The sequence below is a fragment of the Hordeum vulgare genome, chromosome 3H (genome assembly GCF_904849725.1).
Source record: "Hordeum vulgare subsp. vulgare chromosome 3H, MorexV3_pseudomolecules_assembly, whole genome shotgun sequence".
NCBI lineage: Eukaryota > Viridiplantae > Streptophyta > Magnoliopsida > Poales > Poaceae > Hordeum > Hordeum vulgare.
The window spans coordinates 216,607,075-216,627,391 of record NC_058520.1 but is presented as its reverse complement, the minus strand read 5'-3'; positions in this window follow the sequence as shown (position 1 = coordinate 216,627,391).

Here is a 20,317-nt window from a genome sequence, read left to right as displayed (position 1 = left end):
TAGGATACCTACAAAGGAGAATGATATTGAGCTACCACTTGCTTTTCTTGATTATTAGGCTATGGTGCGCTACCAGTTCCTAAAGAGAAATGAACAACATCTCCTATATCGACTAGTCATTGATACTCCCTCCTTCCATCTATACAGGGCCTAAGTTTTGAATCTCTCATACCAAGGCTGTTGCATAAAAAAGAGGAGTAAATATTGGAAATAGTACTTGACCAATTAAATCACATGCCAAGATTTTTTGGGTGCCGTGTAGCCCACTCTCTTCCCTTGCTATTAATCCTTCGCATGCAACCTCCTCTCCTCCTTTTTCTGCATGTAGCTCAACAATAACTCCTCCAGTCCTTCATGCATTAGCCAACAAAAAAAGCTATTAATCCAGGACACCGGGCTCTACGACAAGTTGAGGTGGCCACTCGCACCGCTCCCTTGGACTCGCCGGTCGTGGGCGTTGCCAGTTCAACACGGGAGCTGGAAGCAGCATGTTTGAAGGAGAAGGTGGTCCCGTACATGCCGAGGCACGTTGGAGACAAGGTCCTTCCTAAAGTTAACATGCAAGTTAACCGTGAATATCTCATCAACCATGTCTTGCCTTCGGCACTGGCGAACGTGAACGCAGCGGGCGTAGAGCTAACTGCTGCAGCCGGCCAAGATTCGACGGACGATGGCATGGACACGCACGCGCACGCAGACTTAACCTCAGTAGCTTCCGAACCGGCCGACGGCGACATGGTCGCGCACGTGCACGCGCACGCGGACTTAACCTCAGCAGCTTCTGAATCGACCGACGACGACATGGCCATGCACGCGCATGCGCACGTGGCGGACGCGGAGCTAAAAGTAGCAGTTGGCTCTTCGAAGACATTTGTGGCGAGAGCTTGATCCATGGTGAAGATATAAGGAAAAGTAAAAAATGGTTGTCGTTGAGAATGGAAGGAAATGGCTTTCATTGAGAAGGAGTAGAGAGGACTCGATGGAGAAGAAAGCAAGGACTGGGTGGAGAAGAAAAGAACTCCTAACAGCTCTCTGCATGCATGCAAATAAATGCTGTGTTTTCACGAAGAGACGACCGGCGCGACCTGCGAGAGGAATTTAAGTGGGAGACACATCGGTTAGCTCGTTTGGCCTTATATAGATGGAAAAATAAAATTTGAGGTTAGGCCTTATATAGATGGAAGGAGGGAGTAGTCAACATGCTGTCCATATTACCCTTCCTGCTCCTGCCTTCTTTAACTTTCAGGAACAATGAAGGTACTTATTAACCAGAGAGGAGGCAAACGAGTACGAGAGAGAGGCGACAACCGCTCGCCTTCATGCTGAAGCCATTCAGGCGGCAGCTACCGCAGCCCTGTACAACCCCAACTATGACTTTGGATATTATCTAGGCCAGCCATGGCCCTAGAACAACTTAGGCCAAAAGCCTAAGCTTGGGGGAGTACGTATTTCTCAACGACATTACATTCATGTTCACACACTCATTCCAGTTGTCGGTGTTCATACTTTTTCATTGTACCATCCATGGTAGTTTATTTCTTCCTTTTGCTTTCTTCTTTTGTGTTCCATTAACCTTGAGAAAATAATAATAAAAGAGTTTTAGCTTTACCTTCTAGTTGTTTAGTTGTAGTGTTAAAACAAAAACCAAAAAGATTCTTCATTCTTCTTTTGCTTGTTGCAGCCTTTCCCGTGTAAATTATTTTTCTTTCTTCTTTGGGTCATAAGGAGAAAACCACGATGACATGTTGAGTGGCTCTCATATTCGTTATCGTTTATCTATCAGAGAGTCCATATTACCTTATCCTCTCCTTTGAGTTATTGCTTGCAGATTCCAGCTTAGTCCAATGCACATGCACTATTATTATTATTTTTCACACTGTTCGGTCGTGCAAGTTAAAGGAAATAATGATGATATATAATGAAGTGATGGAGATGGAGAAAAGCTGGTATGAACTCGACCTATCTTGTTTTTGTAAATATGATTAGCTCATTGTTCTGGATTCAACTCGTTATGGATTGAACATGTTTGCAATAACAATTAGAGATCATAGTTACTTATGCCATGCTTAATTAGCTAGGAGTGAATAATGGTTTGTCTTGAGTGCCAACATGCATATTAAAATGGTTGTGATGTAGTATGATATAATGGTATCGTCCTCCGAATGATTCGAGTGGCTTGACTTGGCACATTTTCACACATGTAGTTGAAACAAAATCAACATAGCCTCTGCGATGTTTATGTTCATAGTGATTTATATGCTACTCATGCTTGCATTCAATGTTGGTTAATATCAAAGCATGTTTATGACTGTTGTCGCTCTCTAGTTGGTCGCTTCCCAATCTTTTGCTCGCCTTCACATGTACTAAGCAGGAATACTCCTTGTGCATCCATCCTCATAAACCCAAAGTTATTCCATATGAGACAACCATCCCTACCTATATGCGGTATTCACCTATCGTCCAAAGTAAATTTGCATGTGACATACTCTAAACCTTCAAATAAATATTCTATTTTGTATGCCCAAATCGCTCATGTGGTGACTAGGGGATATCAGTATCTTCCATGCCAGGTGGGTTATTCTCAAGATGTGTGTTGATTCACTATAATTCACGAGAAAGTGGCTGATAATCGGGATGCCTAGTTCCATGCTCAAAAGTCAAATCAAACTTAATGAAATAAAACTCCCCCAGGATTGTTGTTTGTATAGATGGCACCCGTGGATGCGGCCCGCTGTGGAATGTGATTGATTGGTGGAGGGGGAGTAAAAACTTTACTATTCTGTTTGGGAACCGCCTATAATGTATTTAGCATGGAAGATATTGAGAACTCTTAGTTGTTACATTGACAATGAAAGCATACCGCCCAAATTTTTGATTCATCTCTGTTTTAAAAGCTCGAGCTCTGGCACCTCTACAAATCAATGCTTCCCTCTGCGAAGGGCCTATCTATTTTACTTTACTGTTGAGTCATCCTCTTCTTATAAAAGGCACCAGTTAGAGAGCACCCCCATCATTTCTTTGCTTTTTCTAATAATTAATGTTGAGTATGAGTATGACTGGATCTCTTCTACCACGAATTACAATGTCTAGTCAGTCCTTGTTCTTTGGAGGTGCTTTGCATTTATGTTTTGCGGTCTCAAAAAGGGCTAGTGAGATACCAGTTTATCATATTGTATTTATGATTGTTTTGATAAAATTGTTGTCATCTGAGACTTATTGTTATTGCTCGCTAGTGATTATGCCATTGATATGAGTAAATATGAGACCTAAATGTTATTATGAATGTGGTTAGTCTATAATCTGAGCTGAAAATCTGAACATAAGTTAGACATATTTACAATAACAAGGTCAAACAGAGTTTGTAAAAGTTTTTCTTTATCACTTTCAGTTTATCAACTGAATTGCTTGAGGACAAGCAAAGGTTTAAGCTTGGGGGAGTTGATACGTCTCCAATGTATCTACTTTTCCAAACTCTTTTGCCCTTGTTTTGGACTCTAATTTGCATGATTTGAACGGAACTAACTCGGACGGACACTGTTTTCAGCAGAATTGCATTGGTGTTATTTTTGTGCAGAAATAAAAGTTCTCGGATTGACCTGAAAATTTACGAAGAATATTTTTGGATTTTATAAAAAAATACTGGTGAAAGAATCTAACGGAGAGGGGCCACCTCCAGGCAACAAGCCTGCAGGGCGCGCCCCCTAGTCTGTGCCCCCTGTGCTTCTGGGCCCCCTGAAGCTCATCGACCTTGTTTCCACTCCTATATATTCCCATGTGCGGAGAAAAAATCAAGGAGAAGAATTCATCGCAGTTTTATATATGGAACCGCCGCCACCTCCTGTTCTTCCTCGGGAGGGCAGATCTGGAGTCTGATTTGGGCTCTGGAGAGGGGAAATCGACTTCGTCGTCATCACCAACCATCCTTCATCACCAATTTCATGACACTCTCCATCGTTCATGAGTAATTCCATCTTAGGATTGCTCGACATGTGATGGGTTGGATGAGATCTATCATGTAATCAAGTTAGTTTTGTTAGGGTTTGATCCCTAGTATCCATTATGTTTTGAGATTGATGTTGCTATGACTTTGCTATGCTTAATGCTTGTCACTAGGGCCCGAGTGCCATGATTTCAGATCTGAACCTATTATGTTCTTGATCCTATCTTGCTAGTTATAGACATCTATTACGAGTTATGATCCGCATCCCCCGGGGTGATAATAATTGGGATTATTTTCGATGATTACCGTAGTTTGAGGAGTTCATCTATTCACTAAGTGATAATGCTTTGGTCCGGTTCTCTATTAAAAGGAGGCCTTAATATCTATTAATTTCCATAGGACCCCGCTGCCACGGGAGGGTAGGACAAAAGATGTCATGCAAGTTCTTCTCCATAAGCACGTATGACTATATATGGAATACATGCCTACATTACATTGATGAATTGGAGCTAGTTCTATATCACCCTATGTTATGACTGTTGCATGATAAATGCCATCCGACATAATTATCCATCACTCATCCATTGCCTATGAGCTTTCCACTTATTGGTCTTTGCTAAGTTACTTTCCGTTGCTACTGTTACAATCATTATAAAACTGCCATTGTCACATTGGCCACAGTTACCGTTTGTTCCATACTACTTTGCTGCAGATATTAAGTATTTCAGGTGTAGTTGAATTGACAACTCAGGTGCGAATACTCGAGAATATTCTTTGGCTCCCCTTGTGTCGAATCAATAAATTTGGGTTGAATACTCTACCCTCAAAAACTGCTGCGATCCCCTATACTTGCGGGTTATCAATGTGTAGGGTGTACTTGACTAGTCATAGTTTCTAAAACTGGCCCACACTAAAAATTGGGAAAATGCTAGTTTTTATCTTGTCAAGTAGTCTAATCACCCCCTCTAGACATACTTTCGATCCTACATTGTGCAACCTTTCTGTTTTGCCCAGAACCTTGCCGGGACTTAGTCGAAACTTCCGCACCTCAGAACTTCTAGGCCGCGGAACTTCCGCCAAGAGGCCTAGCAGCTTCCGGGGTACCCGAAGGAGGAGACGAACTGTGTGGTTAGCCCGGAACCCGACCGAACCTTGGCCGGAACTTCCGGAAATCGCTGGAACTTCCGATCTTCACATTAATCTAGCTCCAACAGCTGAATCCGGCCCCCACCTATAAATAGTCTTCTTCTTCCCCACGAAGAACTAGACAACTTCACTTTCTCTCACAACCATTTTCAGACATCGATTTCTGGAAGTTCTCCCCCTTAGCCAACCAAAGCTCTTGATCTTTCGAGGAGTGAAGGAGGAGTGCCTGATCTATACATACACCAAAGCAAAAGTTCAATCCTCCTTGTTTTCGTGCTGCAGCTTGTTACTCTTGGAGGTTGGAGACTCCTAGGCGGTAGGAGTAGTTCGACGAGGAATCTTTCATTATGATTTCCCCCAAATAGTTTGTGAGGTTTTCGAGGCCACCTCAAGGCTTACCACTAGTGGTTGAGAAACGCCTTCATGGTGTTGTCTCAAGGAGAGAATAGGGCGAGACTTTGTGGCATTGGTGTGCCTTCGTGGTAACATACACCTCTCTAAATGGTGACGTAGCTTCCCTTCAAGGAAGTGAACATCGGGATACATCGTCATCTCTCAAAGTTGCGGTTATTCCTAAGCCTAGCTCATTACTTGTGGTTACTTGTCTCCTTATGTGTATAATATGTTTTCGTATTTAGGTTTGTTTATGTAGTTAGGTGCTTAACTTGTATATCTTATTTGTCACCTTATCTCCGGAGCAATTGTTAGGATAATGTTCTTATTCCACATTATTGCCTAAAATTGCTAAGTAACAACTAAAATTTGCAATTGTACCTATTCAACTCCCCTCTATGTCCATCTCAATCCTTTTCAATTGTTATCAGTGCCTCGTGCTCTAATCATGTGGCTTAACTGCCCTAGAGCGAGAAGGATAAGAATGGGAACCATCTGACCGCTCCTCCCCTTGAGGGAGGATCTTCATCCATGGATGAAAGGAGATCCTTCACTTCTAAGGATCTTGAACGGGCCCTTCCTAAGCAGAAAGAGGAGCATGATGCTTCTATTAAGGCCTTTGTCAAAATGAGGTTGGATGCATTAGGTGCAAAAATTACACCAACGGAGAACCCAATGGGTGTGATAAAACAATCAAATGCATATCTCCCTAATTTGGGCCAACAACCTCAAACTCATAACAACACCGGTGTTCCATGGCTATATGCAAAGCCTAGATTGGAGAAACCTAAGTGTAATGCTGGGGAAACCCTCCTTGATGACACTGTCGATTTTTCTTTGTGGAGAGTAGGTATGTAGGATCATCTTAGGTTTGCCAACAATGAGATGCTGGAGATCTTGGAGAAAGGTTACAACCCCGTGAACCCCAAGGACCTCACACCAAGTGAAGTATATGAAAAGCACCTCAATGAGACCGCGATAATGCTCATAAGAAGGGGCTTGTGTGACAAATATAAAAGGCCCTACATTCACCTATCAAATGCAAAAGAACTATGGGATAGCATAGTGATGACCAATATGGGAACATTCTCTCTTTGTCTTGCACACTATGAGATTGCAAAAGGGGAATTACAATATTTCTGCATGGAGAAAGGTGAGAACCCCAAGCATCTTCTTGAGAGATTGATGACACTTGCCGCCGACATAGAATCATATGATTGTGAGAAGAGTCAAGATGGATTGGATAAAATGCTAAATGCTCTTGCTCCATACCACCATCAAATGGCATGGGACATAAGGAGAGAGCATGGGTTTAAGGACATGTCTCCTGATGATGTCATCTCAACCTTCGAATTATTCAAAGAATCAAAGGACAATGCTACAAGGCATCTTGTCATGCATGGCTCGTCATCACCCAAGACAAATTTTGCCTTGAAGGCCAAGCATGTGAGGGATGATGATGTTAGTGAAGAAGAAGAGGAAGATGAAGAAGAAGGTTATGAAGATGAATCAGATGACGGGCTCTCATATGAAGACATGTCTCTCTTTGTGAAGAAGTTTAATGCAAGAAAATTCAAGGGAAGATTCCAAAAGAAGAAAAATAAGGACTTGCTACAATTGTGAAGAAACCAACCACTTCTCAAACGAGTGTCCCTATGAGAAGAGAGAAGACAAACTAAGATTTCTGAAGACTTTTGTAAAGATTAAGTTGCCCAACCCATTAAACTCCAAGTTCAGGAGAAGAGATGGGAAGGAAATGGTTTCTCAAGATGAATATGACCCCGATGATGTTGGGGTTGTTGTAGGCATAGCCCAATACACTCAAACCACAATGAGACTGGTCAACAGAAGTGTTGATGTTGTCAAATACAAGTACATGAAAGACTACAAGGGTAATGCGCACAAATATCTCATGGCAAAAGGTGTGGTAGAAGATGATGAGGCACAAACATTTTCACACAAAGTAAAGGTAACCCCATGACCTAACCCTCCTCTATTTTCCTCTACTGCGTATAGTGATGAATATGTTGATGTTGAAGATCATGATCATGAATCTGAAATAAGTGATGCCATGTTTTCTAAAATGAAGAAAGTCATGTGCTCTCTCAAATGAAAGAAACTCATTATGCTTCGTATGCTTATGGAGATGGTGAGTAAGCACACCACCTCCATTAAGGAACTCGAAACCCTTGTTACCGAGGAAAAGGAGAAATGTGAAATCCCTGAGCAGAAAGTCCTGTATGAGAAAGCATGTAATGATGAATTGTACTTGAAAATAGGCGCAAACATTGATAAGCACACTAAAACTGGCCTCTTTGAAAAAGACTGAAAGCAGTTATGAAGTGTTAAGAAGTGACAAGTGTAAACTTGACGAGTCTCATGCCACTCTTTCTAAGGATGGTGAGCTCTTACATTTGTTTCTCAAGTCAAAGGAAGAGGAGATCGACACTCTTACAAAGAAGTTTGACAAACTCAAGCTTACATATCTTAAAATTCTAGGCAAAGTTTACTCCTCTCCTATTATAAATGTTGATGCTTGTGCTACTAACCCGAGTGGTGACCTAGCTAGTATACTTGAGGAGAACCGGTTGCTAAAGGCTTAAATTGAAAAAGGGCTCATGTCATGTGCCCAAGGACAAAAGAACCTCAATGAAGTGTTGAGTCAACACAAGGAGGTAGTAGCTAAGGAAGGGCTTGGATTTGATCCAAGCATAAGCAAGAATACAATGATGACACATAAGTCCACAACTCCCCTCAAGGAGATATTTGTTCAAGAAGGAAACAAGGAAAATAGTTTGGGAAATGTCGGGAAGGTTGCGAGTAGGAAAGCCACAAGGGACCAGCCTGCTCCCAATAAGCCAAAAGAATGTATGCCTCCATCATATGTGCTCCATAAGGCAAAAGATGGAGATATCTATGATCAATTTGTTGGGCCTTGAAATGATTTTTGTTTCTATGCAATTTGGGTGCCTAAGACTCTTGTTACTAACGTGAGAGGTCCTACTGTAAAATGGGTGCCTCTAATCAAGACTTGAAATGTGTGTAGGTTGCCTTCTCCGGTGGAGTCAAATGGGTGATTAATAGCAGATGCACCAATCATATGACCGGAAATGGCGGTGGGTCTAAAGGATAGGTACTTGGTTTGGGAAAGATAGAAATCACAAATGACATGTCACTTGCAAATGTCATGCTTGTCCAATCCCTTAAATATCACTTACCCTTTGTTTGTCAATTGGCCTCTGTTGGCTATGATACACTTTTTGGACTAACGGATCTGAAAGTATTTAAGAGAGATACTTTTGAAGTTGCTTTCCGAGGGAGTTGGATGGCAACCTTTACACGGTTGATTTCTCAAAAGAGAGCACATTCCATGCAACTTGCCTCATGGCCAAGGTTGACAATGGAAGGCTATGGCATCGCCGGCTAGCCCATGTCCATATGAGAAATCTTTAAGATCTCTTAAAGGGTGAACACATCCTTGGACTAACCAATGTATAGTTTGAGAAAGACCGTGTGTGCAGTGCATGCATTGCCCGGAAGCAGAATCAATCAAAGCATCCCCCAAGAATATAATATCAACCTCAAGACCTTTGGATCTCCTTCATGTGGATCTCTTTAGTCCTCCTTCACGGGATAGTCTTGGTGGGAAGAAGTATGGGTTCGTCATTGTTGATGATTACTCGAGATATACATGAGTGTTCTTTCTTAAATCCAAGGATGAGACAAAGATCACTTTCATTGACTTTTCCAAGCAAGATCAACACAAGTTTGACAAAGAAATCTTGGGAATAAGAAGTGACAATGGATCCGAATTCAAGAACTCCACCCGGGAAGAGTTCCTCAGTGATGAAGGAATTGAGCATCAATACTCAGCACCATATACCCCACACCAAAATGGGGTAGCCGAAAGGAAGAACCACACTCTTGTGGAGATGGCAAGATGCATGTTGGATGAGTATAAGTCTCCCCATAGCTTTTGGACAGAAGTCGTAAACACCGCATGCCATGCATCAAGTCATCTCTTTCTCCGCAAGACCTTAGAGAAGACCCCATATGAGCTCATAACCGAAAACAAGCCAAATGTCAAGTATTTGCGGGTATTTGGCTCCAAAGGTTTCATTCTAAACAAGAGAGAACAATTAGGAAAATTTCAATCTAAAACAACTGAAGGAATATTTGTTGGTTATGGATCAAACTCTCATGCCTATAGGATCTACAACAAATCCACCAGATGCGTTGTAGAAACTCGTGATTTGGTATTTGATGAATTTGATGGCTCCCATGGGGAGAATGTTGATCTAAGTGATGCAAATGAAGAAGATCCCTTGCAAGAAATTTTGACCATGGGTGTAGGTGCTCTCCTTCCAATGGAATATGTCCCTTATGCAGGTGAAGATGAGGACACAAGAACCACTCATGCTCAACTAACTACTACACCTTTGTCACCACAAGATCTCATCCCTCAAGGGGGTACATAATTCAAGAACAAGAATACATTCACCGTCAAGTACAAGAACAAAAACAAGTCCATCATCAAGTACAAGAACAAGAACATGCACATGTTGATGTTGACGAATCTACTCATGATGATGAACCTCAACAAATGATGCATGAAGAGGAAGATCTTCCTCCACACATTATAGATCCTCATGTTGAAGATGTTGATGATGCGAACAAAGTTGAACCTCGTGAAACCTTAACCTCCATCATGCCTCGTCTGGCTGGACGTGTTGACGTTGACCAAATTCTCACCAAGATATCGAAAGGTAGAGTCACTCGTAAACAATTGAGAAACTTTTGTGCTCAATTATCTTTTGTCTCTAGTGTTGTGCTGATCAAGGCACAAGATGTGTTGACGGACCACGACTGGCTTCTTGCTATGCAAGAAGAGTTGAACAGCTTTGGGCGCAACCAAGTGTAGTATTTAGTCAAAAGGACAACTAAGGAGCACACCGTCATTGCAACAAAATGGATCTTCAAGAAAAAACAAGATGAAAATGGCGTAATCATCAGAAACAAGTCAAGGTTAGTGCCACAAGGGTACTCACAAGTTGAAGGTTTGGATTTTGATGTGACCTTCGCCCCTGTTTCCCATCTTGAATCAATTCGCATTGTACTTGTTTATGCTCCCTCCAATGGTTTTACTTTACATCTAATGGACGTAAAGAATGCTTTTCTTAACGGTCCTCTACAAGAATATGTGTATCACAACCACCCGGTTTCATTAACCCTGATCAAAAAGACTATGTGTCCAAACTTCACAAGGCCTTATATGGCCTCAAACAAGCACCTCGTTCTTGGTATGATCATCTTAAGAAGTTTCTACTAGATGATGGTTTTGTGAGAGGGGTGATTGACCCTACTCTCTTCACTAAGAGGGAAAATGGTGATTTGATCTTGTGCCAAATTTACGTAGATGATATCATTTTTGGTTCCCCTAACATCCATTTATGCAAGAAGTTTGCGGTGCGGACTTGAAGTTCGTTCTCGGTTTTCAAATTTAACAATGTCAACAAGGAATCTTCTTGTCTCAAATTAAGTATCTCAAGCACATTCTTGTGAAGTTGGGAATAACAAATGCGAGTCCATGCAAGGTACCCATGCCAATCACAACTGCTCTTAATGAAGACACAAATGGTATTCCATCTAATCCGTCTATTTACCGCTCTATGATTGGTTCACTTCTTTATCTTTGTGCATCTAGACTAGACATCATATTAAGTGTAGGCATTTGTGCAAGATTTCAAGCTTCCCTTGGGAAAGTCATCATAAGGCGGTTAAGAATATTCGCAGATACCTTGTTCACACCCCAAAGTTGGGTCTATGGTACCCCAAGGATGCCAAGTTTGATCTCATTGGGTACACAGATGCAGATTGACTTACAACTTGTAATGCCCAAGATGCGATCCTATCCTTATTTTTGCAGATTGACTTACAGGTATAGAAGCGCATCTCGTAGTTTTGGAAGAATGGATATTGTTACAAGTACATGTATAGAAGAGATGAGTACATGGAATTGGCTTACACTCGCCACAAGTTGCAACATAATCATCTCAATACAACAATACATTCAATCACCATGTAGAAGAGAACGGTACGACTACAGACGAAAACAAACAACAAAAGAACAACGTCCATCCTTTCTATCCTAGGATGGATGTCTGAAACCCATCCCACATCGATGAAGAAGAAGAAGAAGGAAACTCAAAATAGCACAATCATCGCGCTCACGTCAAAGTATCGCTTTACGAGTACCTCCAACTGTTGTTGTAGGAATCTCTGAGCCATAGGGACTCAACAATCTCATTTCCAAAGGTATCAAGACTAGCAAAGCTTAATGGGTGAGGTATGGTTAAGTGGTGAGGCTGCAGCAAGCAACTAAGCATTTATTTGAGTGGCTAACTTACGAGTACAAGAAATATGAGGGGGGTGATCTACGCATAAACGGACGTGACTAATGATGGTCAACTAAATGATCCTGGACACCTACTTATGTCAGACAAAAGCCCACCCTGTCCTCTTCTGGATGCATAACTCACGAGAAGAGACAGTCATGGTTACACACACAGTTGGCATATTTTAATTAAGTTAACTTCAAGTTATCTAAAGCCGGGCGTTAAATAAAGTTTCCAAGTTGCCACATAACCGCGGGCATGACTTTCTGAAAGATATAACCCTGCAGGGGGTGCTCCAACTAGTCAATCACAAACTACCACATGCTTCGTCAGAAACCTCGACCGCGGAAATCCCGTGATCTCCTTGGATTCCTAGTGGAAAACCTCAACCTCGAGATAGCCCAAAGTATCCTCGAAATCCCTCGCACAAGACGCCCGAGAAAGGTAAAACAAATCCAGCAAGGCCGCCTAGCGTGTCGATGACCCCGATAGGAGCCGCGCATCTCGTTCTCAGGACACGACGAATGAGCAGTACGTACCGTGGCCAAATAGAAATCCCCCGAGTGGCCCCGGATGGCCCCACAAGTGGCTATGTTTTGGACAAACACTCGTGAGGAGCACTGGCTCGGGGGTTTATTAATTATCCACGGGGTCCGGAAAGTCCCTATGCAATTTTATTAGGTTATTAGGAAAATGTAGTACCAATGTTGGGCCTTGCTAGATGAGTTTTATCCCAAAACGGAAGTCAAGGGGGTCCCCATAACATCCCCAAGCATGTTAGGAGCGCTCAATATGGAACTTTAACACCGGTAGCCGAAACTAAGGCAGCAAAAGCAGAACAAAACACCCAGCTAAAAAGGCCAAGCCTTCCTCCTTTTACCAAGTATATACGTGCATTAAATTAAATAGCAATAATATGGTGATACAACAAGGAACCCATGTTTTCACATGGAAAGCAACTGCACGTGTAACTAGGAATGCTATAAGAAGTATGAGCAAGTAGTAACATAGCCAGAGAGTGGTTTGCTGGGATGTGGAGGGGTTAGAGGTTTTCACGGAAATGCTTGGAGGCTTATTAAACAAGTGGTAGGCAACACGACATAGAGAAGAAACAAGATAAATCGCATGGCAATGATAGTAATGGTATCTTGGGAAATGGTCATCTTGCAAATATTGGAGAGGATTGAATAAACTTGAAGAGAAGCACTCCGATTGAAAAATACTTTACACAACGACTCCAGTTGAAAATAATTGATAAGACAATTTGATTGAGCAAAAGAATTAATACTCTCATAGAAATATGACAACACCATTTAGAAAAGATATGAAATCACCAGTGATATCGAAGCAACTCGAATTACCATATTCCAACAAAACAAAGGATGAGGCTTAAGAAATAAGCCAGAAACAAATATATGATAGAGATTCCATCCAATATTCTCGTGGTAAGGTTCGCACGAGCTTTATCTTACAGTAGCCCTCACGTACAAGGTAGTACACACCACAAACGAAGCATCCCCGAGTCGTAGCAAGCTACAAGGACTCATTGAGACACAACGAGAACCGCTGTAAGAAGATCGTGGACAAACTAATCCACTAGATGTCGAACCCCAACCTCACATCATGCATCTATTGGAAGATAATGCTAGGTAACTACTTGAATTCCTACCTAATAACTTCAGAAATTTTCTGGTTATGCAATGGGGTCCTGATACGTCTCAAACGTATCTATAATTTTTGAAGGTTTCATGCTGTTATCTTGTCTTTTTTGGATGTTTTATGTACCTTTTATATATTTTTTTGGGACTAACTAATTAATTCAGTGCCAAGTGCCAGTTCCTGTTTTTTCTGTGTTTTTGATTCTTTTCAGATCTGATTTTGGAACGGAGTCCAAACGGAACCTCGAAAATACTTTTCCGCCGCCGCAAGCTTCCGTTTCCGCGAGATCTCATCTGGAGACCCTTCCCGACGCCCTGCCGGAGGGGACTTTGGAGTTGGAGGGCTTCTTCATCATCATCATCGCCCCTCCAATGACTAGTGAGTAGTTCACTTCAGACCTACGGGTCCGTAGTTAGTAGCTAGATGGCTTCTTCTCTCTCTCTTGGATCTTCAATACAAAGTTCTCCATGATCTTCATGGAGATCTATCCGATGTAATCATCTTTGGCGGTGTGTTTGTCGAGATTTGATGAATTGTGGATTTGTGATCAGATTATCTATGATATATATTTGAGTCTTTGCTGATTTCTTATATGCATGATTTCATATCCTTGTAAGTCTCTCCGAGTCTTGGGTTTTGTTTGGCCAACTACATCTATGATTCTTGCAATGGGAGAAGTGCTTGGTTTTGGGTTCGACCATGTGGTGACCTTTCCCAGTGACAGTAGGAGCAGCAAGGCACACATCAAGTAGTTGCCATCAAGGGTAAAAAGATGGGATTTTTATCATTGGTTTGAGATTATCCCTCTACATCATGTCATCTTGCTTAAGGCGTTACTCTGTTCTTATGGACTTAATACACTAGATGCATGCTAGATAGAGGTCGACGTGTGGAGTAATAGTAGTAGATGCAGAAAGTATCGGTCTACTTGTTTTGGACGTGATGCCTATAGATATAATCGTTGCATAGATATCGTCACGACTTTGCGCGGTTCTATCAATTGCTCGACAGTAATTTGTTCACCCACCGTCTACTTGCTTTCATGAGAGAAGCCACTAGTAAACACTACGGCCCCCGTGTCTATTCACATCCATCATTTACACCTCCGCTTTTACTTTGCTTTGTTACTTTGTTGCTTTCAGTTCTCACTTGGCAAACAATATATAAGGGATTGACAACCCCTTCATAGCGATGGGATCAAGCTTTTGTGTTTGTGTACGATCTTGAGATACTCCTCCACTGGATTGACACCTTGGTTCTCAAACTGAGGGAAATACTTACCATCGCTGTGCTACATCACCCTTTCCTCTTCAAGGGAACACCAACGCAAGTCTCAAAGGCCACGGGGGAAATCCTTTGCATACTTGCCCAGGAAGTCCCTTAAGGCATAGCCACAGCAGAAGTATTCCTGGTGCCATCGACACATCTATTTCTGGCACCATTGGAAGGTATTTTGTATAGTAGCATAGCTGACATCAGAAGCATTTCTGGCGCCGTTGCCGGGGAGGAGAAATCAAGATCTATCCAAATAGGTCTCACAAACTCTTCTCTTGCATTTACTTTTGTTCCTAGTTGCCTCTCGTTTTCCTCTCCCTCACTTCATATTTGCCGTTTTCATTTTCCTTTCTCCTTCGCCATTTTCTTTTGCCTTTGCCGTTTCCCTTTGCCGGTTCTCTTGCTTGCTTGTGTGCTTGTTTGTTTGTTGAAGCCATCATGGCTGAAAACACCAAACTTTGTGACTTCTCGAGCAGTAATAATAATGATTTTATTAGTACTCCGATTGCTCCCGCCACTAGTGCGGAATCGTATAAAATCAACGCAGCTTTGCTGAATCTTGTTATGAAAGAGCAATTCTGGCCTTCCTAGTGAAGATGTCACATCCCATCTCAGTACCTTCATTGAGCTTTGTGATACGCAGAAGAAAAGAGATGTGGATAATGACGTGATTAAGTTGAAACTTTTTTCCTTTCTCGTTGCGAGATCGCGCAAAAACTTGGTTTTTTTCTTTGCCTAAAAATAGTATCGATTCTTGGGATAAGTGCAAAGATGCTTACATATCCAAGTATTTTCCATCGGCTAAGATCATCTCCTTACGTAACGATATCATGAATTTCAAGCAACTTGATCATGAACACGTTGCACAATCTTGGGAGAGGATGAAGCTTATGATTAGAAATTATCCCGCTCATGGCTTGAGTTTGTGGATGATTATACAAATCTTTTACGCTGGCTTGAATTTCGCTTCTCGCAATATCTTGGACTCCGCGTCAGGTGGAACGTTCGTGGAAATCACGTTAGGAGACGCTACAAAACTCCTAGACAATATCATGACCAACTACTCTCAGTGGCACACTGAAAGGTCGCTTGCTAGCAAAAAGGTGCATGCTATAGAAGAGATTAACTCGCTTAGTGCTAAGATGGACGAGTTGATGAATTTGGTTGCGAGTAGAAATGCTACCGTAGATCCTAATGAGATGCCACTATCTTCTTTGATCGAAAGTAGCAACACTAGTTTGGACGTGAATTTTTTTGGTAGGAACAATTTTGGCAACAACAATGCTTTTAGAGGAAACTAAGTTCCTAGGACTTTTCCTAGTAACTCCTCTAACAATTATGGCAATTCCTAGAACAACACTTATGGAAATCACAACAAATTACCCCTCTGATTTAGAGAGTAATATCAAAGAGTTCATTAACTCTCAAAAGATTTTCAATGCGTCCATAGAGGAAAAACTACTCAAAATAGACGATTTGGCTAAGAGCGTTGATAGGATGTCTTGAGATATTGATGCTTTGAAAGTTAGATGTGCTCCTCCCAAGGTCAATTTGGATGAAACTTTGAAATCTATGCGTATCTCCATGAATGAGAGCAAAGAAAGAACCGCCCAAATTCGCGCTAGACATGAATGGTTTAAAAGGGTGCCTTCTAGTGATGCAAATCATGAAGATCTTAAAGTGCTTGGTGTGTATCCTCTTGAATCTTTGTTTTCGCGTGTCAAACCTACTTATGGAGGGGCTAGATATGAATCCGCTTTGGTTGAAAACCGCCCCAATGATTCAGAGTCCACCTATCTTGATGATAAAGGTGTGGAGAGTGGAGGAGAAGAAGTCAAAATTTTGGGTAGTAATGAAACTCCCACTTTGGATTTCAAGGAATTCAATTATGATAATTCCTCCTTGTTTGAATGCATTTCTTTGATGCAATCCATTGCAAACTCTCCACATGCTTATAGCCAAAGTAAAGCCTTTACCGCGCATATCGTAGATGCTATGATGAAATCTCTTGAAGAGAACCTGGAACTAGAAGTCTCTATACCTAGAAAACTTCATGATGAGTGGGAACCTACTATCAAAATCAAGATAAAAACTATGAGTGAAATGCTTTGTGTGATTTGGGTGCTAGTGTTTCCGCGATTCCAAAGTCTTTATGTGATATTCTTGATTTTCATGAGATTGAAGAGTGTTCTCTTAATTTGCATCTTGCGGATTCTACTGTCAAGAAACCCATGGGGAGGATCTATGATGTTCTTATTGTTGCAAATAAGAACTATGTACCCGTGGATTTCATTGTACTTGACATAGATTGCAATCCTTCCTGTCCAATTAGTATTGGTAGACCTTTCCTAAGGACTATTGCTGCTATCATCGATATGAAGGAAGGGAATATTAGATTTCAATTTCCTTTAAAGAAGGGCATGGAGCACTTTCCTAGAAAGAAAATAAGATTGCCTTATGAATCTATGATGAGGGTTTGAGCACCAAAGATGACTATACGTGATTCCATCACTTTTTGCCTAGCTAAGGGCGTTAAACAAAAGCGCTTGTTGGGAGGCAACCCAACGAATCTATCCTTTTTCTTTCTGTTTTGTGTTTTCCACACTTTCATAATTTTGTTATGATTGTGTTTTTTGTGTTTCTTTTTGCGTTTGTGCCAAGCAAAACCGTTATGATTAGTCTTGGGGATGATCGTTTGGTCATGCTGGAAAAGACAGAAACTTTTTGCTCACGAATAGAATTTTCATTTTTTATGTAAGAGCTTTTGAGTTGATTCTTTTTGCAGCTGATTGCTACACAAATTCTTCAGACTATTGTAATTTTTCAGAATTTCTCAAGTACCAGAGGTATACGAAATATACAGATTGCTACAGACTGGTCTGCTGTTAACAGATTCTGTTTTTGTTGTGTTGGTTGCTTATTTTGATGAAACTATGGATAGTATCGGGGGGTATTAGCCATGGAAGATTGAAACTACAGTAACCCAACATCATCACAAGTAGAATTTAAGTTTGCTACAGTACCTAAGGAAGTGGTGGTTTGCTTTCTTGTACTAATGTTATCACGAGTTTCTGTTTAAGTTTCGTGTTGTGAAGTTTTCATGTTTTGGGTGAAGTTCTTATGGACAAAGAGATAAAGAGTGGCAAGAGCTCCAGCTTGGGGATGCCCAAGGCACCCCAAGAGATTCAAGGATGTTGTAAAAGCCCAAGCTTGGGGATGCCCCAGGAAGGCATCCCCTCTCTCGTCTTCAATCCATCGGTAACGTTATTTGGGGCTATATTTTTATTCACCACATGTTATGTGTTTTTGCTTGGAGCATCTTGTATCGTAGGAGTCTTTTATTTTTGTTGTGTCACAATCATCCTTGCTGCACACCTAGAGAGAGAGACATGCACACACCGTGATTTTGTCGAGCTTCACTTATATCTTTTGGTAGACAATTCAGCTCACATGTGCTTCACTTACATCTTTTGAGCTAGATACTTTTGCTCTATGTGCTGCACTTATATCTTTTAGAGCACGGCGGTGCGTGGCTTGGTAGTTGATCTATGCTTTGACAGTAGTCTCAAAAGGGGTAGTTATCCAAAGGGATACGAAAACTTCCACCTTCATGTGCATTGAATAGTTAGAGAAGTTTGATTCATCTCAATTAGTTTTGAGTTGTGGTTATGGTAATTTTGAAGTCATGCTAGTAAGGTGTTGTGGATCTAGAAATACTTGTGTTGAATCTAGCATGCACGTATGGTGAACCTCTATCTGATGAAATCTGAACATGACTAGTATATTGATTGTCATCCTTTGCGTGGCGGTCGGGATCGCGCGATGGTTTATACCTACCAACCCTTCCCCTAGGAGTATGCGTTGAATGCTTTGTTTCGATTACTAATAAAACTTTTGCAACAAGTATATGAGTTCTTCATGACTAATGTTGAGTCCATGGTTTAGATGCACTTTCACCTTCCACCATCGCTATCTTCTTAGTGCCGTGCAACTTTCGTCGGTGCACAAAACCCACCATTAGCCTCCCTCAAAATAGCCACCATACCTACCTACTATGGCTTTTTCAAAGTCATTCCGAGATATATTGCCATGCAACTACCACCATGACATGTGACACCACGTCTACATTTCCATTGCATGATCGTAAGATAGCTTGCATGATGTTTCCATTGATGTCTATGCCATGCTAGATCATTGCCACGATACACTACCGAAGGCATTCCATATAGAGTCATAGTTGCTCTAAGTTTTGAGTTGAAAGTGTGATGATCATCATTAATGGAGCATTGTCCCATGTGAGGAAATAAAATTGGTCAAAGAAGCCCACCAAAAAAAAGAGGCCAAAGAGCCCACAAAAAAAAATGAGAGAAGGGACAATGCTACCACTTTTTCTACACTTGTGCATATTAAGCACCATGATCTTCATGACTGAGAGTTTCTCGTTTTGTCACCACCATATAGCTAGTGGGAATTTTTCATTATATAACTTGGCTTGTATATTCCAATGATAGGCTTCCTCAAAATTGCCTTAGGTCTTCGTGAGCAAGCAAGTTGGATGCACACCCACTAGTTTTCTTTCAGAGCTTTCACATATTCATAGCTCTAGTGCATCATTTTGTATGGCAATCCCTACTCATTCACATTGATATCTATTGATGAGCATCTCCACAGCTCATTGATATGCCTAGTTAATGTGACTATCTTCTCCTTTTTTGTCTTGCAACCTCCACCACATTCCACACCATCTATAGTGCTATAACCATGGCTCACGCTCATATATTGCGTGAGAGTTGAAAAGGTTTGAGAAAGTAAAGGTGTGAAATAATTACTTGGCCAATAACGGGGTTGTGCATGATTTAAATTCGTTGTGCAATGACGATAGAGCATAGCCAGACTATATGCTTTTGTAGGGATAACTTTCTTTTGGCCTTGTTATTTTGAAAGTTTATGATTACCTTCCTATTTTTCTTGAATTATCATTGTTTCCACGTCAACAGAAAACTATTGTTTTGAATCTAATGGATCTGAACATTCACGTCACATAAGAGGAATTACAAAGGACACCTATGCCAGGTAGCATGAAAGCATCAAAAATTCATTCTTTATCACTTCCCTACTCGAGGACGAGCAGGAGTTAAGCTTGGGGATTCTTGAGACGTCTCAAACGTATCTATAATTTTTGATGGTTTCATGTTATTATCTTGTCTTCTTTGGATGTTTTATGTACCTTTTATATCTTTTTCTGGGACTAACTTATTAATTCAATGCCAAGTGCCAGTTCCTGTTTTTTTCTGTGTTTTTGACTCTTTCCAGATCTGGTTTTGGAACGGAGTCCAAACGGAATAAAAACCCCGAAATGATTTTTTCCTGAATGGAAGAAGATCAGGGGGCCTCTAGGCCAAGCCAGGTAGGCTCCAGGGAGCCCAGAAGCTCCCACTCCGCCACTAGGGGGGAGGCGGCGGGGTCAGGGCTGGTGGCCTCCCTGGCCACCCCCTGATCTAGATCCTTG